General features: G+C 34.9%; 2 pseudogenes across 1 annotated transcript; one reads left to right on the top strand and one right to left on the bottom strand.

The window, feature by feature from the left end:
• Window positions 1–459: 459 nt before the first annotated feature.
• LOC143632447 (glutamate dehydrogenase 2-like) lies at window positions 460–13,903 on the bottom strand (annotated as a pseudogene). Its single transcript, XR_013153518.1, has 9 exons — window positions 13,847–13,903; window positions 3,055–3,157; window positions 2,093–2,223; window positions 1,928–2,002; window positions 1,728–1,844; window positions 1,377–1,627; window positions 927–1,002; window positions 768–853; window positions 460–681 (listed from the first exon to the last, which is right to left on the bottom strand). The product of XR_013153518.1 is annotated as a glutamate dehydrogenase 2-like (transcript).
• A 22-nt stretch (window positions 13,904–13,925) lies between these two features.
• Window positions 13,926–18,223, top strand: LOC143632436 (YDG domain-containing protein At5g47150-like; annotated as a pseudogene).
• The last annotated feature ends 7,974 nt before the right edge of the window (window positions 18,224–26,197 follow it).

The raw sequence follows: 26,197 nt of genomic DNA, 5'->3' as shown, positions 1-26,197 counted from the left end.
ACTAATATTTGATATTGAATTCAATGTAAAACGCTAGTTATAATATTTTAACGTGTTACAAAGATCTTGTAAACAACTTCGAAAAACAAAACCTAATTGAGAAGGTGAAAGAGCTCGTCGGTTTGCACATCCACTATGGCTGTTTTCCAAATCTGTTTCGGATCACCTGGCTTATTGGAGTTTAAATTTATTGTGAGTAAAGTCAAATTTGAATCTAACTCGATTTAGAATTAAAATGGCAACTTAATTCATATCTGGTTCGAATCTTATTGGTTTTTCAAGTCTATTTGAACATGGAATACCCTTCGACTTAACATCCGATGAGCACACACTGATGAAATTAATATAACCGAAGCAAGATTATTTAAGCCAAAACAGAACAGCCAAAAAGGGGCCTTGTAGAGAGAAAAAAAATTCAACAGTTATTATATGTGACCAGACACAAATCTTCGAGTATAGATTGTACACAGATTAATATAACCAAAGCAATATTATTTAAGCCTCCCATCCTCTTAAGACGGTGGAGCGCGCAACTCGACTAACCCCCAATGTGAAGGCGCCCATCCGGAGGTTGCAATCATGCGTTCGACACATGTTTTTGATGCTATGAAAAGCTTTTGTCATGTATTTCTTCAACTCCTCATTCACCTTCTCTTCGTTCCACATAAACGCCTGCATGTTCTGCAAATTCAAACACCAAAAATGAGAATTTGTATCGATGCATATACGAGAAAACCAAAATATTCATGTTTTTATTAGATTAATACCTGAACCCATTCAAAGTACTAACAGTCACACCTCCAGCATTTGCATACATATCAGGAAGAATTATAACTCCCTTCTTTGACAGAATCTACAGAAATAAAACATATATAGAAGTAAATAAAATATCTAATAAATTTGCATAATTTATATGTAAACGGTACCTCGTCTGCTTCAGGATCAGTAGGGTGATTTGCTGCTTCTATGATGAATTTGGCTTTAACGTCTCTTGCATTTTCTCTTCAGTCGACGATTTAAAGAAAAACAAAACAAAATCCGAATTAGAAGAATGAAAATCATAGAACTGGCGAATCAAATATTAAAGAATTCGTATCAAATTCGAAGTCTGAAATCACCGGTTTTAACCTTAAAAGTCAACTTATCCACTTTTAGAAAATGGAAATGTATCTGTTATGTTGATCTCAAATGTCAACATTAGAAGTTCTCATTTGACATTGGCGTTTATCATAATAAATGTTTCCAAGATAAGACTTTTATGTTTTGCAGTTACACCAACTGTTTTCTAGGCACATCTCTAAAATGTTTATATGTAACTTGAAATAAATCTACAAAAACAGGTATTGGATGGTAATTTAAAAAAAACATGGCAATACCTGTTGAGAACACCTCCTAGGGCGCATGGTACAAGTACATCACATTCATGAACAAGTAATTCATCAGCATCCATGCCGTCTCCACCATCAAAACTACTTAAGCTCCCACTTTTCTCTTTATGCTCGAGCAATGCAGGTATATCAATACCATTGGGGTTCTTTACGGCTCCTGTAACATCACTCACTGCAACGATCTTACCACCTTTTTCATGAATCAGCCTAGCCACCCAAGATCCCACATTGCCAAACCCCTAGAAAAGTCAACACCACGACCGTCAAACCTTTAAAGCCAATTCTAGAAATTGCCTATCTGGTCAATACAATAAATCTTACACAATTGTCAAACCATACCTTAATAACAAAAGTCAAACCGTTGATTGACTTCCCATGTTCGCCAAGTAACGCTTCTGTGGCATAAACAACACCACGACCCGTTGAAGCCTCCCTTCCCAGTGATCCACCAAGATCCTAGCAATCAACGAGATGCTATTATAATGAAGACAGTTCAATATAGTTATTACATGCTCGATATCGATATCATAAATGCTTACTAATGGCTTTCCAGTCACAATAGCCGGCGAGTAACCATGGAATTTTGAGTACTCGTCCAAAATCCAAGCCATGGTCTGTCAATATAAATCAGACTTGCATATAACGTACAAAATTCTTTAATATATTATATAAGAAGAATCATAAATATGATCAACAGTACAAACCTGGCCATTGGTACCCATATCTGGGGCGGGAATGTCGGTATTCCACCCTTGGCTCCACAGTAAGGAACATTGATCACCGCAGTCTTCCATGTCATTAGTTGAGCCAAAGCATTCACCTCTCCATGTTCAACCTTGTAAAAGCCAAAATACCAAACATATCATGCAACTTTCAAGGCGTTTCGTTAATGTATCGATATAATTTTCCCTTTGAATATGGAATGAAAATCCAGGGTAAAATTGTATTTTAGATGCTGCAAACTTATATAAAATCTATGAGTCATCATCATCATGATTACTAATAAGAGTGAACATATATACTAAAAAAATACGATTCATACTTTCTCATTTCCAATAATACAATCCCTAAATCAACTGAGAATTAATCATCCTATTGTACACCGAAAAATAGGAAATCGACAACAGAAATTATCACCAAAGTCAATTAATCAACAACATTTAGACCACATTTCAATGGCAGACATAATTTACAGGTATACAACCCAATCAAATATAACTGAAACTTTAAAACTAATGAACCCGCCGTTTGTTTACAAATCGGCTCAGACCGTGAGCACGGTTTAAAAATACCAAAAAACAGTTCAATTCCGGTTTTGAAACAAGCTGCACTGAATCCATGTTTGATAGCATGTGTCGGCTTTTAAAAAAAACCTCGAAACATAACCGAACCAAACCAAACCACACCAAACATAGTCATTCCCGGTCATATAGGCCCGTTGTGGTCCGGTCTGTTCTGTTTTTTCAGTGCAGACATCAGACCCTAGCAACACAACAATGCGGGACCACAAACACAAACTCTCACCAAAATCAGTAAAATCTGTCACCAATTACAGGTAATATAATCTCTAAACCCTAGATCTCCATAAATCAATCAATAACCAAACACATTCACACTCCACACACAAAACACAACTCAAAACAATAACAAAAATCAGTAAAATCACCTCGGGATGATACCGAATTCCGCCTTTCATCGGACCACGAGAGTTATCATGCAGCACTCTAAATCCAACAAACGACGTCATCCTTCGGAATCATACACTCCACCTGATCAACATCATTCCAAATCACATCACACAATCAACACTCATTTATTTACATCAACAATCAATGACGGAAGTTACGGTTCGTTGCGGCCAGAGCGTTTATTGTGTGTGTGAAAATGACAGAAGCAGAGGATTTGGGAGTGTGTAATGCGTTGCGAACGACGTCAATGTCCCGTCATCCTTCAGAATCGGCGGTATGATTCAAGCTTGTTAATTAGTGTATATTTAGGGACGGTTGAATTGGAATCGGCGGAGGCATATTTGCGGTTGGCCTTGAGATTTAACAGTGTTTTACGGCGTCGTTGATTGAAATCAAATTGATGGGGATAAGATTATTGCTATTTTTTTATTATAGTTTTTCTTTATTTTGTTAGTTATTTTTTTAAAGAAGGTACAAAGTTATTTTGAGAATTCGTTAATTGACAATTTTAAACAATTTATTGGCTTAAAATAAATGTTTTTATTTACTTATTATTCTAATTGTTTTCACTTTGATTGCCGATACAATAGTTTCTCAAGCAATCATGAACCAACTATACATAGATTTATATAACTTTTTTTTATAATTCATTAAGGTACTATGTACAGTAAAATTATGCCTCTAAGAGCATTCTCATCCGGATCTCAATCATCATCTTTATAATTACACTATAAAACACTACATTTTTCTTTCCTGTTCAATTAAATAATCATTACTTTATACATGTTCAATTAAAAGCATAACTTGAATTCCATCGCACAATCTTGTCACTAATTCATGGATCAAAGAACACAGCTTCCAATAAAATGTCAAATTAAAGGAAAAATTCCCAAAATAGTTCAAAAGTGGACAGAGAAATACAAAATAGTCCAAAAGTTTGTAAAATTCCCATTTTGTAAAATGGTCCAAAAGTTTGTAAAATTTTATATATGAGTATTTTATTCTTTTTAATTTGAGTATGGCATTGTTGCACTTTTATCATTTTAAAAACTTAATGTGTTACGTGGTTACCATTAAGGACCAACAAACAAGTAGGGCGAATTTGGCTGTTTGGATCATGGGTCTAAAAGGTTATGGTTGGAATGGGTCGAGACAAAAAAGGTTAACTTGGTTTGGGTCCGGCCCGCATTACAAGCATACTATAGCCGGGTTACGCATAACTTTTGTGAAGTCACGCACTTACTGAAACAATAATACTAGTTACGCGTTCGATGTCATGTTTGCATACATATCCCATTGTATCGTGGACACCTAACTAGTATAGATAAAGAATCGTTATAAAAAAACTATATTTACGTGTTTTTACGTTTTGGGAACCCTCCGATTGCATTTTCATTATTAACAAGTATTTGTAGGTGTGGATCTAGGGGGTGTCCGGGGTTACCCTCAACTTTCACAGTGAAATGCAAAATGTTTGTTTAATCCATATTTTTTTTTGTGTTCAAATACTCATGCGTATAAAATAAGGACACTCTTAGGACCATAATTTATTTTGGGATACCTTTGAATTTTACTTCTGGATTCGTCATTAAGTATTTGTTATCGTGCGTTGCGGCGGGGATGTGGTTGCAACTGAAAGTCGATCGGTATCGATTCGATTTGTTACAATAACGACATACGCTATGGCAATCGATGCGTGTGACATGTCTAGTTTATCAGTTCAAGAATATTATAACGATAAATAGGGTTCGCATTTAAAATACAAACTCTCCGGCCAATGCTATGATCTCGTTGCTGGAAAATGAATATTAATTACTTTTTGGTATATGAATATCGTTCTTTTTCCCAATCATCTCTAGTACAAATGATTAAAGGATACACCAAATGATCTCGTTGCTAAATTTATTGTTCAATTTTGATGATCATGATTGGTTAATGTTGACATATTGTGTCATGTACAAATGGCTTTTTGATGGCTATGTAAATATAAATTGTTGTATTATATATTGATTAACATATTATGTATTTGTTTTACTTTTTCAACATTTTATGTAAATATAAATTCGTTTTTAAGTCATTCGACAAGTGTACATATGCTCATTGAGTAAAACTTTGAATTCTTGTCAAAAGGTTATTATTATTATTATTATTGTTATTATTATTATTATTATTACTACTACTAGACGAGTGTCCGCGCGATGCAGGAGTGTTTAAACGCGAACCCTATTAATCACGTAACAGTTATGAGTGTTCATGGTTCGGTTTAAAACCTTGAACCGGTCATCGGTTTGGTTTCACCGCTGAGTTTTTTACTTTCAGTCGGTTGTTTTTTACTTTCTTTATCATTTCAAGTTTCATATTTTGACTTAGTTGGAATTGATGATACGGTTAAATTAATAATCATTTAAACAACTTTATTATCAAAGCTTAAACTGTTAAACCAAACCAACCCAGAACCGGACCGTTATTAACAGTTTTGTTTCAATTTTCAATGGTTTAGTTTTGGTTTTGGATGAAAAAAGATGGGTACTAACGGTTGGACTCACAAGCTTATAACTTAAAAACAATCCAAACCGGCATTGAACATCCCTACGTAACATATTAACTTTTTTAATGAAAAAATTTTAACAATATTATACTCAAATTAAAAAGAATAAAATACTCGTTTTTATGGTGCAATATTTTTACAAAAATATTAACGTATGAAAAACTTATTGTCGTTTAAAAATCGTGGGTGAGAAGTTGGTTTAAAATTGAAACTAAAAAAAGAATATGATTAAAGATGAGGGGGCAAACTTGTAAGTTGGTGATTTGTGTTTAAAAGACATGCATACCCCTAATTACACATGTACTTTATGTATTAAAACTCTTAAAATCAAGTGTCTTAATCTGCCCTTGTTTAATTTATTATATATAGTATAGATTATTATTATTATTATTTATTATTTTTTTTACGGTTCCAGCGCAACACATGGCTCAACATGTGTGCACGGTTAACATTTTCACGTATGTTTTTTTTATATTCTTTAACGGTTCTGTCGCAATGCACGGGTCTTAAATTATCATCTATTGGTGTGTTTTCTCTTGAGAGTGGAATAGCGATTATTGAATGGGTTAGTGGACCGTCAGTGAGTGATCTGAATTGACCGTTAAAAAAATGGTAAATCAACCTTTGGGTGGGCCCGCCAGGATCTGTGTTAAAGTCTCGATAGTACTGGCTTTCAATAAAGCCCAAGATTTGAAATTTGGTACGAAGAGGCTTCTAATTAGGCCAAACAATTCTTTAACGGACACAATCCTTAATTTACTAATTTAGTCATAAACTAAGTGTAATGTTAAAATACAACGTACAACAATAATGAGAAATGTGAGACGGAATCTAATTCATTAATTTTGTATTTGGATGGTGAATATTACTTTAAGAATAAAAATTGATGAGAATGACATGAAGGTAATACCCACTTATGATAACTTTCTCTTTTTACATACAAGACATATGTCAATTTCTTCATCATTTTAAAACGTATATAATTATTTCATACGACATTTTTAATTTTTTGTTTTAGCATAAAAACAAGCATTTTTTTATCTTTAATATGAATTTTATATTGTTATATAGAAATAAAAAAAAGTTAGTGGATTTTTTTATATTGTGTTATTTGGTTGTCCATTGTATTTTTAATTGAGTTTTTCTATGCAATGTGTTATAGATTTTGGTCATTGTGTTTTTCAGTTGATACTCATATTAAAGATAAAATTAAAACAAAGATTACATCATAGTGTCTTTTTGTTCGTCATTGTGTCTTAACTCAACATTTGTCTTTCTACTTATCATTGTGTTTTAGTCATTGTGTTCAACATTCACTTAAGTTGAGAAATTAGTATTATGTTCATTGTGTATTACGTTCAAGTTATTGTGCAATATGTAGATTTCATAGTGTTTTATATTGGGAAAATTACCAAAATAGGCATGTTTGACCAAGAATTTACTAAAATAGACATGCCTATTTTAGCCTACATCTCTCCAATCATTGTTTTTTAGACCAATAAACAGCTGACACGTCATCGAAGCAGCCGCCTTAGCCGCCACTTTATAGGCACGAAATTGTATGAAAAGTAAACGGGTCCCACCTTTAGCCAATAAAAATTCGACACGTGTCAAAGGCGGCTAAACTTAGCCTACATCTATGGATATTTAGCCGGCATCTCTGACTCTTAGCCGGCTTCGGGATACCTGTCTATTTACTTAGCCGGCTCCAAATATTCCTTCTTAACCGACTCCAACTCGGCTTGTAGGCTAAGGCTTCATTTAGACGCCTTCTTTTTTTCATTTAGCCGTCTAATTTTAGCCGCCAAAATTAAATATTTTACCAACTTTACCAACTTTATTAAATATTTAGCCGGCTTCACTTAGCCGTCTTCTTAGCCGGTGTAAATTTAGCCCCCAAAATTAAATATTTTCCTACCTTACCAAGTCTATTAAATATTTAGCCGGCTTCACTTAGCCGTCTTCTTAGCCGTTGAAATTTTAGCTGCCAAAATTGAATATTTTACCAACTTTACCAACTCCATACCAAATTCGCCCGATGTTAGTCAAACTGAAAGTTTATTTTGGGGCTTTGTTGGCCAACCTTCGCTACTGGAGGAGGTCTGGACGGGAAGAAAACTTTTTGGGTTTGATAGTTCTGGCAAATATGTGCAGCCCAACCACACTGTTCAGGCGGAAAATTTGGGGGTATTTGCTTGTATGTTAATGAAAAATTTATGTTTTGAAAAACAACTTAATTTTAAAGAAGATTTTAAGGAGAAAATGCTTAAATACCGAAGGTTTATGGCAGAAACAATTTACATTTGGCATTGTCGGCCGACCATCGAGTAGATTGTAATCGTTATTTAATATGCTTTGTTATTATTATGTTTCTTAATTTTTATTATTAATGAATATTTCCGTGTATTACTTTTTTGTTAGTATCTACATACATAAAAATAATTTTAATAAGTTAATTTATTCATAAAAAAGCCCGGCTAAGTAAAGCATACAATCTGATCTAAGTAAACGACGACGTTAACAAACATATTTTTTTTTTTAAAATGAGGATCTTTTGATAAGAAGGTAAAAAAGTTTGATAGGATGAAGATGGTTTTATAAGATGGAGTGGAGATGGTTGTATAGTTTTATAAAAATGGTTGGTGAAAAATTAAATTTGGGTAGGTAAATGTATTTATTTCTAATGGCTAAGAAAAAAAATTGACGGCTAAGCGAAACCGGCTAAATAATTAATTGAGTGGGTAAAAATATTTAATTTTGGGGGCTAAATTTACACCGGCTAAGTAAAGCCGGCTAAATATTTAATAGAGTTGGTAAAGTTGGTAAAATATTTAATTTTGTCGGCTAAAATTAGACGGCTAAATGAAAAAAAGAAGGCGGCTAAGTGAAGCCATAGCCTACAAGCCGAGTTGGAGCCGGCTAAGAAGGAATATTTTGAGCCGACTAAGTAAATAGACACGTATCCCGAAGCCGGCTAAGAGTCAGAGATGCCGGCTAAATAACCATAGATGTAGGCTAAGTTTAGCCGTCTTTGACACGTGTCGAATTTTTATTGGCTAAAGATGGGTTCCGTTTACTTTTCATACAATTCTGTGCCCATAAAGTGGCGGCTAAGGCTTGTCCGCCTTAGCCGGCTTCGATGATGTGTTAGTTGTTTATTGGTCTAAAAACCAATGATTGGAGAGATGTAGGCTAAAATAGACATGTCTATTTTGGTAAATTCTTGATCAAACATGCCTATATTGGTAATTTTCCCGTTTTATATTTCAGGCCATTGTGCTATATGTGTATTTATCATTGTGTCTTACATTTAAGGTCATTGTGTTATACGCATTCATTATTGTTTTTTACATTTTAAGTTATTGTGTAATATGTATCATCATTGTGTGTTATGTATTAGATAATTTGTTGGCATTTTTCATTAAATATACATATTATTTCCCAACGGTGTTACTAGTATTTAAAAAAAACACGATGATCAGTTGAAAGACACAATGTCGAAAAAAACAAATTGACAAAAAAAAGACACAATAGTAAGCAAAAAGACACCTTGACGTATTTTTTTTTCTAGTTTTATATAACAAAATCATACTCATATTAAAGATAAAAAAACGCTTGTTATTATGGTGAATTTTATTTTTAAAAAAATATCATATAAAAAGGTCATAGACGTTAAAAATGATGAGGAATTAATTAACATGTGACTTGCACGCGGAGAGAGAAAATGTGTTCTATTAATTTTATACCATTTTTCCTTTGGTACTTACTTGACACATGTCAACTAATTATGGTTTATCACAGTTCTCATTTTTGTTGGTATTTGCAGAATAACTCAATCTATTTTAACAATATATATCTAAAATTTATATCTATATTTATATTATATATGAAACATGAGTGAGAAACCTCTTAATTTAAAAGGTATCAAACTTGTTGTTTTAATTACAAACAATAATGCATAAAATTAAAATAATTTTGCCTTTTATCAAATTCATCTACGGTTGATTTTAATCTATTAATAAATAATTACAAGTTTGGTCATTTAACTTTAATAACATTTTGTTAATTTATAGAATAGTTACATATATACACCTTATTATAAACCGACTACCCCACGACGTTTAAACGTTTATTAATTTTTCACACGTTAATATATTTTTAAAAACTTTATAGTACTAGGGGTGTACACGGACCGAACCGGAACGGACGAAAGCATGTCCGTGTCCGTCCGTTAAGCTTTTGACGGACAAACGGACTGTTCACGAACACTCCACCGAACGAATATTAATGTCTGTGTCCGTCCATTAAAAATTGAGTTTGTCCATGTCCGTCTGTTAATATTGTAAACGGACGTTAACGGACAATAATGGACAAACGGACACTAATGTTTATTAATGGACAATCTATACTCGAAGATTCGTGTCTCGTCACATATAATAAGCAGTGTTGAAATTTTTATATCTCTTCAATCCATTAACGGGCGTTACGTGAAGAAAAAATATGTAGTTTCTATAAATCCAAAATGTCGTTGTTCAATAAATACAGAATGGCATTTGTTCAAAGGTATTTGGATAGTTTTTCTTTTTGAATGTCAAATAAACTAAGGGTTTAGCATGTTACATGAAGAAATAATTTAAACTAACAATTTAACGTGTTACATGGAGAAATGCCACGACTCCCACCGACATAGTCACATAGTCATGATCATTGTTTCTCTTTTAAGTTCATTTCTTGCTGACATCACATATATATATATATATATGGGATGGTTATTTTGAGAACCATGACGAGTTTTAAGAACTTTAAGAACTCAATTTTGAGCCACAAATTTAATAAAATGATATGATATATGTGGCTAAGATTAAATTTAATTAAAAAATTAAGCAGGAGAGAGAATAAGTAATTTTGATAATTACACAAGTTTAAACGTTAGTTACACATGTGTAAAAAGTCGATTCGTTGTGTAAAAAAATACCGTAATTTTTTGTACATCACTTACACTTGCGTATTACACATGTGTAAAAAAATTTCGAAAAAAAAAATTGTTACGTTGAGTTCGAAAAAAATTGTTGCGTATGAAAACATTAGGTAGTAAGCTAAATTTCCCATTGTAAACACAGGCATGGTTGAGAGAGCTACCCATGGATACTTTAGTTATTGCACATATTTTTACATATTGCGCCTAAGCAACACATGAGCCCTTTCTGAAACTTTTTGCACCTTACAGATTTGACTACCTAGACTTCAACACATACACCAAAACTAAGATATATAAAGAATAACAAAACAAACGGACGCTTTAATAATGCATATATCACATGCACAACTATGAAAAGCGTAACTTTTCTTTTATTGTCTGACTTTCTTCAACACTACTATGAATGAATTAGTGATTTTTTTTGTTTAGCTAATGTGAAAGATTATCCTTAAATTTCTAGTTCCTGCAATGTGATCAGTTTATTGATGTGAAAGTCTTCTTGGTTTTCTCAGTCATCACAAGTACTTTGACTTGTTCCGAGACTCGCAGGGAAAACGACATAATTTGAGCTTTTATTACTTAATTGACATAATTAAGGTTTTTGGTTGTAGCTGTGGATGAGAATGCTAATAGCTTTCTGTCGTATTTCAAGTTTTATTTCTCGAGAGAGAATCACTTTGAATTAGTATATTATAGAGGTATGGTACCAAAAAGACCCAAATACCCTTAAGTATTACCCGTGGGTCACTGAGGAACCTCTCATATATCACCCGCGGGACATTCGGATCACCCGCATATCATGGGAAAGGAAGAACATCCGCGTACCACGTGCGGAAGCATCCTGGCACCCTCAGAATTCATCCGCAGGACAGGACATCTGTCCGCCAAAATGATCAGAAGGCAATGCCAACGGGACAGCTGTCAACAACCAACTATACTCTAGAAGAGCGTCCACGATTGTCACGTAAAGAGTATGTGACTTGTTCACCAATGAAAGAAGGACACCTGACCAGTTTGTTATAACCGTGCACATGGCCAGGGTGCAATTCGTCCTATCATCAGGTGACGCGTGTCCAGGTTGTTATACCCTTGCACATGGGACATATAACTCAACCTATCATAAGAGGACACGCGTCCAGGTAGTTATCAAGATCTTCTAGAAGAGGACAACTGACCCAATCACCTTCCTACCTCCTTCGGCTATAAATACCTTGTCAACCTGCATGAGGTATCCATTCACATTCACTCGCTTGCATTCTGACTACACTTAGTCTACTTTACTTCAGTATTTCTTTCACTACGAACGTTACTGATTCTCATGCCGGAGGGTGGTTACAGGAAGACCCCCCACCTTGTCCTTCCTGTAACGAGACTCACGGTGTTTGTTTTGCAGGTTCCGGTCATTGGACTTTGGGAAGTTGTACTCGTACTGTGTTAGTAGTTATCGTATTTTACCATGTGGACTCACTGGATCCAGGACCCATAACAGGGGATTGGATCCGTGTTTCTTCATATATGATTGAACTTACAACTCAACTATTTCTAGTTTGATGCAGATATTGGAAATCCGCATTCACGCAATATCGTAGCTTATTATTACAGTTCACTCAAGTAATCATCTTGTCTTAACTTTTCAGATAACAGGTTAGAAGCTTGCACCAACGTGTTCAAACAAGCTAGCATATATTCGTCATTTTTCCCGTAATGAGAAAGTAATCACATTGTCTCCCTTCTATGAAACAATTCTGCTCATATATCTTACTAGCTGCCCTTGTATGGATTTGTTGTCTACATTGGAGGAACAAGAAGACTCAAAATCAAGATATTGGAAAGTTTCTGGAAAAGAGAGTATGTGCTTTTAGTTTGCCTTTCTACTTGTTGTCCTGACAAATTAAGTATTTCTGTATAAGTGAGGGTTGTTTGGAGTGAATTATGATAGTTGGATAACTCCTTTGAATGTACATATAATATGACTATGTAATCCTTTAAAATACTTGAGGGAATCTGAAGAGGATCCCTGCAAGGTGACAAACATCCCACCACCTCATTGTCATGTAGGTATAAAACACCCACATAAAGTGTGTAATAGTTTCACATGAAAAAGAAAACTGTTTGCTTATGATTGGTTAAGATAAATATTATATAAATAAGCGAACTTGATCCATGGCCAACACCCATTTTTCACACAACGAGAGAGCCCCCAACGCTCCGAAAACACCCCATACATTATGGTTGGGTGCGAGTGTTTGTCTTAGGTGGCATGGGGTGTTAGGGTGCTACTTGTGTTGTCAAAAGCCGTTTGGTCACATGCCTAGACCCATATGCGAGGCACAAGGAAAACACCTTGCTGCCATTTAGCGATGGAAAAGATTCCGGTCAGTATCTGTTAGATTTCATGAGATGTTGGCCAAATCCTGAAAATTCCAACAAAAGTTTGCAAATTCCTAACAAGCTTGTTTAAAACATATAAACTTGAATTTAAAGTTGAGTAAAATATCTTAACATCTTGTAAAGAAAACGAGAGATTAATTAAATATATCCATTAACTAATTGAATAAATTTGAAATGTATATGTTAGCTAATTACGTAATTTTTTGAAATTTACAAAAAATGATCCAATAATATTGATTTTATGGTAATTATATAATGAATAAAATTTAATTTGAAAGGCATCAGTTACAAAATTGAATAAATTTTGAAATATATCCGTTAACACCCTTAAGCATTTAATTCAAATTTTGAAATGTATCTGTTAGGTAATTGAATTAATTTTTAAACGTATATGTTAAAACCATCTTCTGAAGAAAATGAGAGATTAATTAAATATATCCGTTAGCTAATTGAAAAAAAAATTGGAATGTATATGTTAGCTAATTACGTAACTTTTTGAAATAAACAAAAAATGATCCAATAATATTGATTTTATGGTAATATAATGAATAAAAAATAATTTGAAATGTATCCGTTACAAAATTGAATAAATTTTGAAATGTATCCGTTAACACCCTTAAGCATTCAATTCAAATTTTGAAATGTATTCGTTAGGTAATTGAATAAAATTTAAAATGTATCCGTTAACACCCTTAAGAATTCAATTCAAATTTTGAAATGTATCCGTTACGTAATTAAATAAATTTTAAAATGTATCCGTTAACACCCTTTAAGCATAAATCTGTTATAAATACAAAGGCTTCCTTTTTAAAACCGACAGCCACTACAATCATCCCACAGCCACCACAATCACCACACTGTGGCGTAACCATCCGCCATTGTCCTCACTCAAACTATCTACCAATGCCATTCATACATTGCAAGTAAACAGAATGAAGATGAAGGGGGAAAAGATTGCTTATTGTTTGGAGGCTGTCAAATTAACCAAACAAATGGTGAAATGGATGGAGTTTGTAAAGAGCTTAGGCCCCGTATGTGGTGTACGAATTGTTCCTAGAAAGTGGTCGTCTGAGGAATTTAACGATCGCCATCTTGAGAAGCTGATCAGGAAACCAAAACTGATGGTGCAAACAGTTCACAATTTCCCTCTTGCAAATTGTGGATTCAAAGAATCAGACACAAAGCCATTGAGGAATTTGACAAATGTCCACTCAGATGTGGAAAATAAGAAACTGATGAGTAGCTTGAAGCCGAATAAATTCGGTCGCCCCACTGATTTTACTGGCACAAGACCACCAAGTGGTGAAGTGAAATTTTGGGATCCCGGAAGTTCAAACAATGGCGGTGCCCATAAACCGAAAGTCACCACCACTGTAACTGTGAGAAAACCGTTGAAGCCTTTAAATGGTGCAGACACTAATGCTAATGTTTCTTTAAAGCGGGCAAGAATGCGTTCAAGTAAGTGATCGTAATCTAAGCTTTAAACATGTTATATGATAATACTAGCACCTATGGGCTATGCATCTTATTGTAATATTTACGAGAACTGATTGTTCTGGCAGAAGTGAAGTGTGTAGAAAGCTGTATGAGAAAATGATTACTAGATTCAGTATTGTGACCCGTGGTATCCTTGGAAAATTGTTTGTTAGAGAGCCGGCAAGTAAATGGGATGCTAGTGCGTGTGCTGTAATGTCTGAATACTCGCAAAAAATAGGTGGAAAAAGCTTCAGTTCGCGGTATGGAAGCTGGGAGAGTTGCCTCAACGGTTCTTCTTCCTCTAACTAGTCGATCGATTTATCCTCATTCATGATGAAACTTCTAAACGTTGCTGTGGATTTCAAACTTGTGTTCTTTACTTTAAGCATGAGAAAATAACTCTTAGTATGCAACTTTGTATGGATATTATGTGTGTGGTCCGTGCCAAAGTTTTATAAGAGAATTGAATGTTTGTATATAATTAGTATGCTGCGCGCTTACTGCTCTACTTTGCAGCGACCAAGCTCAGACACTAGTTCATTGATTAGAAATTGTTACTTACGTACACAACAATGTATGGCACATATATTAAACCAACGGGCTTGTACCTAAAGGCATATATCAAGGTGTGTAGTAAAGGTGTTTCTTCCAAAGTGGCTGAGGGTTCTAGTTCCATAGTACTAGCTAGATATTGTTGTGGATTTATTAGGAGTAGGTTCAAATTGTGTGAGAGTAAACCGTTCTAAAATAAAGAAATCTATATATATGATACGCTGCCTATAAGAAAAGAAAATGAATTAAGCTTAAATTTCTCTTAGTATGCTCATTACCAGATGTTGGAGTTCTCCGTGCATATATACTTGTTCTGGTTTGTTATAGCTAGCAAGTTGTTTTGTTAGTTTGTTGTAACCATTTTCTGTTATATAGTTTAGCTAGCGATGTATATCTGTTTACAATTTTTTGAAATTGCATCACTCAGTGACTCATTTGTTTAAGATGCAAACCTATTTATTAAGTAGACATTTCACAATATCTTCATCCTGTAGATTGTTTTTATATGAAAAATTCATACAGACTCAGATTTACATGGAGCGCGCAAATTTTTTTTAACCAAACCAAGGGACACGAAACAAGCTTTTGAGGTCTAAAGTGACTTCTTAAATCATGACATGTATGTAATAACAACGTTGATTAACACTTTAAATTAACTATAACTAAGAAACGTATCCCCCCTACCCCCCATTCGACCCCCAACAACAACAAAAAAGACACCGAGTTCCCTTTTACGCTATGGGTTTAAGCAATATATCAATTTTTGTTGTTATTTAAAGTATTTCTTCATGCAACTTGGTATATGAAGATTGTTAGCTTCTTTTATTTGTTTCAACAGTTTTTTTTATTTGGTGATGTGATAAGACGGTAAAGGTATGAAATATGAGGTCATGGGTTCAAACGGTGGAAAAACCCAAGTGTTGTCGGTCCCGGGCATTGAGGCGGTAACTCGACACAAGTTCAGTCAGTTTCGGTTACTTTCATTATGATACCGGAGCTAAAAAAGGGGGAAATCTAAAAATTTGAGGTGGACAATGGGGTGATGTTGGTTGGTAAACTCAGGCGTTGGAGTTGGTCTTGAGCGTTGAGGTTGTGAGTCTACGGCTATACATGAATTCGGTATGTTTCTGTTATGTTCATTACGCTGCCATAGCTAAAAAATGTTAATGACCAATGAGGTGCTGCTAAGTGACCCAGTCGGGACTTAGCGACACCAAACTTGGTAATTGTTATGTGTAATAATATGATCCAATAATATTGATTTTACGATAATATAATGAATATAATTTAATTTGAAATGTATCCGTTACAAAATTGAATAAATTTTGAAATGTATCCGTTAACACCCCTAAGCATTCAATTCAAATTTTGAAATGTATCCGTTAGGTAATTGAATAAATTTTAAAATGTATCCGTTAACACCCTTAAGAATTCAATTCAAATTTTGAAATGTTTCTGTTAGGTAATTAAATAAATTTTAAAATGTATCCGTTAACACCCTTAAGCATTTGAATCCGTTATAAATACGAAGGCTTACTTTTTGAAAACCCGCAACCACTACAATCACCCCACAACCACTAAAATCACCACACTGCGGCGTAACCATTCGCCATTGTCCTCACTCGAACTATCCACCAACGCCATCGTAACTATTCCCATCACCCCTTTGATTTTAATCTTTACTCTAAATTTGACGAATATTCATAAATATAATGCAAGTAAACAGAATGAAGATGAAGGGGAAAAAGATTGCTCACTGTTTGGAGGCTGTCAAATTAATCAAACAAATGGTGAAATGGTTGGAGTCTGTAAAGAGCTTAGGCCCCGTATGTGGTGTACCGATTGTTCATAGAAAGCAGTCGTCTAAGGATTCTAACGATCGCCATCTCGAGAAGCTGATCAGGATACCAAAACTGATGGTGCAAACAGTTCATAATTTCCCTCTTGCAAATTGTGGAATCAAAGAATCAGACACAAAGCCATTGAGGAATTTGACAAATGTCCACTCAGATGTGGAAAAATATGAGAAACTGATGGGTAGCTTGAGGCCGAATAAATTTGGTCGATCCACTGATTTTACTGGCACAAGACCACCAAGTGGTGAAGTGAAATTTTGGGATCCCGGAAGTTCAAACAATGGTGGTGCTCATAAACCGAAAGTCACCACCGCTGTAACTGTGAGAAAACCGTTGCAGCCTTTAAATGGTGCAGACACTAATGCTAATGTGAAGATGTGCTCGCGCGTTAACATTAAGGAAGGCTCACTGTATTCACAATATTTTGACCAAGACAAACTCAAAAGCAAGAAGCAACCAGAAGTCGGCAGAAACAAACCTTCATCCAGCTCGAAGCCTGCTGGAAAGGTTAAATTTTGAGACCCTCTAACAGCGGGTCATGACCAACAGCCAAAGGTCACCACCACTATTCATGTATCAAGGGGAAAGCCTTTGCAGAATTCTGAAAATGTTGTCTCAAATGGTGAGGCTAAAAGGCTAAAAGAAGGCAAGGCCCAAAAATCAGCAGTCACGACAACTACTGTATCACGAAAGGAAAACGAAAAACGTGAGAAGATCAAAGAAGCAATGAATGTCTTTGGTCAAGTCCACCCCCAACTTTTGCATGAAAACCAAATGAAGATAAACGGGAAAAGATTGGTCATTGGAAGGTTCCTTTGGAAGCAGTCAAATTAACGAAACAAAAGCTGAAATGGATGGAGCCTGTAAAGAACTTAGGCCCCATATGTGGTGTAAAAATCGGGGATAAGTTCAAATACGGGCACAGCTTAAGATGATCGGTCTTCATTGCCAACTTCAATCGGGTATTGATTATACCAGGATTGAAGGAAAAAACTTGGCAATAAGTATCGTTGACTCTCATCGGTATGCAAATGAGACCGGATCTGCTGATATGTTGATATATTGTGGTCATAGTGGTCTTAAATTCTTAGGGCCTAAATCGCTACCAGAAGATCAAGAACTTAAACGTGGTAATCCGGCATTGAAGAACGGTATGGATGAGAGAACTGTAATCCGAGTGATTAAGAAGCTTAAATTTGATAAGAATGAGGTGTTTGTGTATGATGGTTTGTATGTTGCGAATCATTATACACGACATAGAAATGAAGATGGCAAGACTATGTTCAAGTATCGTTTAAATAGAGTACCCGCCAGCACTTCACCAAATGCTGAATGCTAGCTGCTGATAACAGTTCTGCCATCTCTGCACCTTTCAAACACTTGAATCTGTATTTGAGTTTAGCAACCTGTCTAATTGTAACTTTTTTTTTCTTATGAATACAGTTAGCATGTTTAGTTCTCTTGTTTTTAGCTAGTTATGGGCCATCTGTTGTTGAAAAATGTTAGTATTTGAAATATACAAGGTTATCATCTTTTTTGCCTCAACAATATTTAGTTATGCATTTACCTTATCATCCATTTTTAACCACCTGACTGTATTTGAGTTGTGAGTTTACCTTGACATCTAACACAAATATGGAAATTCTCTTTTATGCCGAATCAGATGTTACTAGCAACCAACCTGTGTTAATAAGCTTTTCGGGGGTACGTTGTAATTGTTGGTGACTTGGTTCAGGCCCTGGTTATACGCACACTAAACACACACTATGGAAAGTATTTTCTGATGTTATTCCAACTTCAATTATGATTACATGGGATAAACAAACTGGAAATAAAGGATGCTATATGATGCGTACCTTTTCTTTAGCAGATAATGTTGACTTCTCTTACAGTTTTCCTTTTTTACCCTTGTATTCAATTAGTTAGTACTAATTGTTAATTAGTTAATCAGTTTGTTAGATGACAGTTAGTGGATATATTAGGGCTTGTACAGCTTCTTTGATTTAAATAACAGAAATCAGTTTCTTCCCAAATTTCATGGTATCAAAGCAGGATCATCCTCTCTGATTATCATTTCTTCATCATCTTCGTTCGATCGTTCTCTATTTCGCTTCCGTTTTCTTCAATTTCTTTGTTTTTTTTTCAATCAGAAATTGAACCATGTCAGATTCAAACAGTGGTTCTGTTCATACTTCTTCAATCATCGATTCATCTAATCCTCTATACCTACATCCATCAGATCATCCAGGTTTGATGCTAGTTTCAAAAATTTTGACGGAACAGGATTCGGTCCTTGGAAAAGAGTGATGACTATCGCGCTTTCTGCGAAGAACAAGCTCGTTTTTGTCAATGGCGATTTTGTCATACCTACTGATTCTTCTCAAGTTGCTCTATGGAAACGTTGTAATGATATGGTGATTTCATGGATCTTGAACACTTTATCTCAAGAAATCAGTGCAAGTGTATTGTACGTTGAATCTGCTCAACATTTGTGGTTGGAATTGATTCATAGATATGGTCAAATCAATGGAGCAAAGTTTTACCAGTTGCAGAAGAATATTTTTGAAACTGTTCAGGGAAATTGTGATGTTGCCACATATTTTACTAAACTCAAGACAAATTGGGATGAATTAAGTACCCTAAATTTGATCCCATCTTGTACATGTGGAACTGCTCATTTCATAGCTAAAAGAGATGAAGATATGAAGTTGGGTGCAATTTCTTATGGGCCTAAATCTATGCTATGAATCAATTAGAGGTAATATTCTTATGATGCAACCTTTACCTTCAATTAATCAAGCGTATGCACTCCTTATGCATGATGAAAAGCAACGTGAAATTCATACAACTGTCATGTTTCCTTCTGATTCTGCATCAATGAATGTAAATTCTCAAGCACAAAATACTCAATATGGTAGATATGATAACAAGAAAACAGTTCCTTGTTCAAATTGCAAACGAAATGGACATCATGCAAGTAAATGCTATAGGCTTATTGGATTTCCTAAGGATTTTAAGTTTACTAAGTCCAAAAGAGGTACTGCTAATATGGTGGAAAATGAAAGAGAGACATCTGATCAAGCGTATTATAATCCATTTGCCTCTAAGAGTTCTCAGGAAACCGTGTCTTCTGGTCATTCAATCACAACAGAGCAATATCATGAACTGATGCAACTTTTGCAGAAAACTCACTTGCCTAAGGAGTCTATCACACAGCCTGCGTCATCCATTAGCTATGCTAATTTTGCAGGTATGATGACTTGCAACTCATCAAAATTCCACTCAAATTGGATCATTGATACGGGTGCCAGTGATCACATGTGTCATGATATTAGGTTGTTTACAAATCTAAAATCTTTTACAAAACCATTTTCCATTGGTCTTTCTAATGGTCATTCTCTCAATGTTCATCAATATGGGACTGTTTGTTTTAGTCAAAATTTGTCCCTTCCTAATGTTCTTCTAGTTCCAGATTTCAAACACAATCTTCTTTCAATCCCAAAACTTTGTGATGATACTAAAGGAATAGTATATTTCTCTAACAAACGTTGCATTTTACAGGGCCCTTCAATGAAGAAGCCACTGGTTCTTGGTGATCTTTTGAATGGGCTCTACATTTTCAAAGCACCCAATACTCATTTCAGTTGTAATCGTTCGAATTTGTTTACTACTTCTCTTTGTAATTCTGTTGTAAACAGTAATGTATGGCATAGTAGACTTGGTCATTTACCTTCTTATAAGATGAAACAATTAAGTGTGTTGTCTAATACATCTTTGTCTTCTATTGATCAGTGTCATATTTGTCCTAAGGCTAGACAACAGCGTTTACCTTTTCCACATAGTCATAGATCATCTACTGCAATATTTGATCTTATACATATTGACATTTGGGGTCCATATCATACTTCAACATATAGTGGTTACAAATATTTTCTAACCATTGTGGATGACTTTAGTCGAACCACATGGACCCATCTGTTGGCTACCAAAGCAGGCGCGTTTCCTGTTCTTCAAGGCTTTGTAGAAATGGTTGCTACTCAATTTAATGCAAAAGTTAAATGCATTCGATCTGATAATGCTTTTGAACTTGGTAGTGGTCATAAACAGGCTGAATACTTCCTTAGTAAAGGTATTTTGCATCAAACTTGTTGTGTCCAAGTTCCTCAACAAAATGGAGTTGTTGAGCGTAAACATAAGCACCTGTTAGAAACCTCTAGAGCTTTGCTTTTTCAATCAAATCTTCCACTTCAATTTTGGGGAGATTGTGTGCTCACAGCAACCTATTTGATTAACCGATTTCCTACTACTCTTCTTGAGGGTAAGACTCTGTATGAAATATTGACAAATAAAGTTCCTACTTACAATCATTTAAAGGCTTTTGGCTACCTTTGTTATGCATCCACTCTTGCACATGGAAGAGATAAGTTCAAACCTAGAGCACTACCTTGTCTATTTGTTGGTTATCCCATTGGCAAAAAGGGTTATAAGTTGTATAATCTGCATACTCAAACTGTTTTTGTTTCCAGGGATGTGGTGTTTTTTGAACATTTATTTCCCTCCATTACATCTTCTACATCATCTCATCTTTTTCCCTCAATTGATAATTTGGAATTTTTTTTGACGATCCCGTTATTAATAATTCAGACACTTCTCATTTGTCATCACACAATTCTTCCTCACCTTTATCTCCTGGTCTTGTTTCATCTTCTTTTGTTCCTCCTAACTCATCCAATTCTTCTGTTCCTCTTCGAAAATCCTCAAGACAATCTGTTCCTCCTGCTTATTTGAATAATTATGTATGTCATAATGTGCATACTATTCATGATTGTTGTCATACAATCACCAATGCTTGTTCAGTCACTTCTCATGTTCCCTTTAATGAGTTAGCTGATTCCAGTCAAAACTTTGTTCACAATCTTGATATTTTACAAGAACCAAAAACATATAAACAAGCTGTTATGCATTCTTCTTGGCGTGATGCAATGGATAAAGAGTTTCAAGCCCTTCAAGACAACCACACCTGGTCAGTGGTTGGTCTTCCATTGGGTAAGAAGCCAATCAAGTGCAAATGGGTCTACAAGATTAAATATAATGCTAATGGTAGTGTGGAAAGATGAAAAGCTCGTTTAGTTGTTCGGGGTGATACTCAAAACCTGGTCTCGATTACAATGAAACGTTCTCACCCGTTGTTAAAATGACTACTATTCGTAGTCTCATTGCCATAGCTACAAAATTACAGTGGCCATTGTACCAATTAGACGTCAACAATGCATTCTTGCATGGTGACCTTGATGAAGAAATTTATATGACTCCTCCTCCTGGTATGGTTCTTCCACCTGATCAAGTTTTGAAGTTGCAAAAATCTCTTTATGGCTTAAAACAAGCATCTCGACAATGGTATGGGAAACTGTCAACTGTTCTAAAATCCAAAGGCTATGTTCGATCAACTAATGATTACTCATTATTCATTAAATCAATGGGTAGCTCTACTGTCCATGTTGCAGTGTATGTCGATGATATTTTGGTCACCGGGAATGATAATGAAGAAATTTCGGCTCTGAAAGATCATCTTCATTCTACTTTCAAGATTAAGGGTCTTGGTTTCCTCAATTATTTTCTTGGAATGGAAATTTTAAAACTTTCTAATGGGGTAATTATGACCCAGAGGAAATTTGCTAATGATTTGTTAGTTGAGTTCAACGAACATGAACTTCCAACAGTTTCAACTCCTTTACCAGTTCACTTACAACTAAAAGCTAATGATGGGGAGGTAGTTTCAGATCCATTACAATATCGGCAGCTGGTGGGAAAATTAAATTACCTAACTCATACACGTCCAGATTTGGCTTTTGCTTCAGTTTCTAAGTCAGTTTATGCAAGATCCTTGGGTTCTTCATTGGAACGCAACATTACACACTTTAGCCTATGTCAAAAGTTCTGCTTCCCAAGGATTATTTTTTAATGATTCCTCTCATTTTGATCTTCATGCTTATTGTGATAGTGATTGGGCTTCATGTCCAAACACGTGCAAATCAGTCAGTGGATATTTCATTTCGCTTGGTGGATGCCCAATCTCTTGGAAGTCCAAGAAGCAACCTACTGTTGCTTTGAGTTCAGCCGAGGCAGAATACCGATCAATGAGACGGGTCACGGCTGAATTAGCTTGGTTGACTCGTTTACTACATGAGCTTAATGTACCTAAAGTCACACCTATTCCCGTTAAGTGTGATAGTCAAGCGGCAATTTACATTGCAAAGAATCCGGTTTTTCACGAGCGCACTAAACATATTGAGATCGATTGCCATTTTGTGCGAGAAAAGTTACAAGAAAGCTTAATTTCCTTATCGCATACTCGGACTCATGATCAAGTTGCATATAGTTTTACTAAGAGTCTTGCTAGCCCACAACACCGAGAATTATTAGACAAGTTGGGTGTTTTAACACCACCAACTTGAAGGGGGTGTTGACTATTACTTGTTGACTTCTCTTACAGTTTTCCTTTTTTACCCTTGTATTCAATTAGTTAGTACTAATTGTTAATTAGTTAATCAGTTTGTTAGATGACAGTTAGTGGATATATTAGGGCTTGTACAGCTTCTTTGATTTAAATAACAGAAATCAGTTTCTTCCCAAATTTCAGATAAAAACCCATCTTTCCTTTTCTTTAGCATCAATCCAAGTCCACCGCCACCTGACTCGGTCAATCTTTGACAACTTGTTACCCATGACCCATTAATTTTTGGATGACTGATTTACGGATTTTCCAGCTAACATATGCATATACTTTGGATAGTTTGTATTTAATGAGGATAGCACGATTTAACATATATAATACAAATGCCTTGTCGTAATTTGGTTCGTGATTGGTCAACTAATTCGTTAACAGGTACTCGGTACTCTGGTTGAAAACCACTTTGCCAATCTAACGGCCCTGGAGTATTTGGTAATTGCGGAGAACAAGTTGGTGTTTAAGCTATATGTTAACTGGATCCCACCTTTCAAACTCTACGGTTTTAGAATAAAATCTTGCAGTTTAGACCCTCAGTTTGGATTCAGTCACAAACAACTTAACACAATTAGATGTAGCCAACACAAACATATCAGACACCATCCCCAATTGGTTTTGGACTACATTCGACAGTGTAGATTACTTGAACATATCCCACAATTAGATTCAAGGAAAGTCAGGAGACATTACTTTTGCAAAGGTCCGTAATTGCATAGGTCTGTTTTGTGTTCTGTTTTGTTATGTTATGTTATGTTCGGTCAACACCTCTGTAATGAACTATACCCGAGCCCAACCAGCCCAATTAACATGATGAATGATTTGTGTGTATCTTCTTCTCCCATCTACCACTATAATATGATTTTCCCACCCCCTCTTCTAGTTTGTAATCATTCCATTAAATCACATATCATTATCATCGTTGTGTCAAATTAAGGTCACAACAGCCTCCAACGTATGACACAACATTATCATTATTTCTCTAGTAAGTTAATTTTCTTGCTGACATCGATTATGCTATATTTTATGTTAAGCATTCCACCAACTTTCTTTGATTTGCTATATTAGGTTCTTGAATTGTCTTATACGCCTTGGTTGCGGGGGGCGCATATAATGTATATATGTGAGGGCCATCGGGTGGGCAAAAGTGAAATTGCACCAATTTTGACGTTATTTTACTAATTTCGTGAAAATAACGTTAACAATGGCGGAAGGTTAATCAGGCATCATGTGCTGATGTTAATGGCTGAAAGACAAACGTACATGCACCAATGAGCCGGTGTCCCAATGGTTGAGTGTTATGTGACTTATGTGATGCAAAACTACTATCGAGTCGGGTCTCACCTGAAGCAGCCTATTTATCCCTACGGGATAGAGGTAAGGTTGTCTACATCTTACCCTCCTCATATCCTACCATAGCTTTGTTATTGATGGAATTACTGAGTAAGATGACGATGTTCTTGAATTGTGTTCTTTTTTATTTTTGTGTTTGCACACGTGTTTGATGAAATGCGCATCACAATTTAGAACCACACCTGGTGAAAAATAATTTTGCGTTGATTTAAAGATTTTAAGGCCAATCAGAAGTCGTTTGTCACGTTGCATTTCTTGTCTTGTGCTATTAAAGCTTTTTATACATTGATCTAAATCTGACTTATATAATTATGAATAGGGGTGACAAATGTGACCCCGTAAGAATTGGTATGAGTTTAAATAAATGCATAGTTCCTCAAAATGAGTCAAACTAAAGGAAGAGAAAAGTTGGAATGAGTCAAAATGGGTGACATTTTTCAAGAGGTTTTTTTTTCGGAATAAGGATGATAGAAGAATCTTTTTAATTTTTTTACTATTTTAGTTTTTGATTTATTTTTTGAGTTACAAATTTTTTTTAATTATATTTTTTGATTTTTTATAAGGAGTTTTGATATCTCGGCCCTTTCTAATTTATTTTAGTTTTTTTTAGTGTGACCAATTCTAATCCATTATACATTTTACTAAAACTCACATAAACCCTTATGGATCACATTTGCGAGCCACCCCTATATACGAGTGTTTGATAACTCTTTGTTCAAATATCTAATTAAGAAACTGATAAAACTAATAACAATGTCTTCATCGGTTATACCATTTTAGTTAAAGTACGTTGTATGTTCTAGAAAGACCACTTGTATAGTCCTACATCTATATACTTCTTTGTTTGAATTCTTTTAATAATATAATCTTTTGCTGGGTTCCACAGCTTCCGTCCCCTTTCCAAAAAAAAGTATGTAAGGTTAGTCATTGTTTCTTTTTTAAATTACACAAGGCATCTTTTCATTCTCTTTATAATTTATTAGTTTAAAAACAAGTGCTTTTGTTAAAAGTCTTTCAAGTCCACGTAGGAATCTAAGAAATAAAGGTTGAATCAGTCAACGGTACTTTTTGTTAAAAGTCTTCAAGTCCACGCAGGAACTTAAAAAAGGTTGAATTAGTCAACAGTGGCTTTTTGTTAAAAGTTAAAATTGTCTCCACGGAAGCATTTATGAAAAAAAAATTTGAATTAGGGTGTGTTTGGGATTCCTTATTTAGAGAGAAAATGTCTTTTTGTGATAAGGTAAAAAGGTCTTATGGTTTTTCAATAAGGAGTTTCCAAAAAAGTGTTTGAATTAACATAAGACAATAAGTTATTTTTTAAAAAGTGTTTGACTTAACTTATTGATGTAAAATGACTAAAAAGGACATTTATGTATTGAAGCAACAGCTAACTCATCTGGCCTCTCTATGAATTGAAGCAACAAAATAAAAAAAATATAACGATTAATATAGTTGATTAGCT

This window comes from Bidens hawaiensis, unplaced genomic scaffold (genome assembly GCF_021521415.1).
Source record: "Bidens hawaiensis isolate Kalapana, Puna unplaced genomic scaffold, B.hawaiensis_p1.1 tig00000512_1, whole genome shotgun sequence".
In the NCBI taxonomy this organism is placed as follows: domain Eukaryota; kingdom Viridiplantae; phylum Streptophyta; class Magnoliopsida; order Asterales; family Asteraceae; genus Bidens; species Bidens hawaiensis.
The sequence above is the reverse complement of the archived record's forward strand: the minus strand, read 5'-3'. Positions and strand labels throughout refer to the sequence as shown.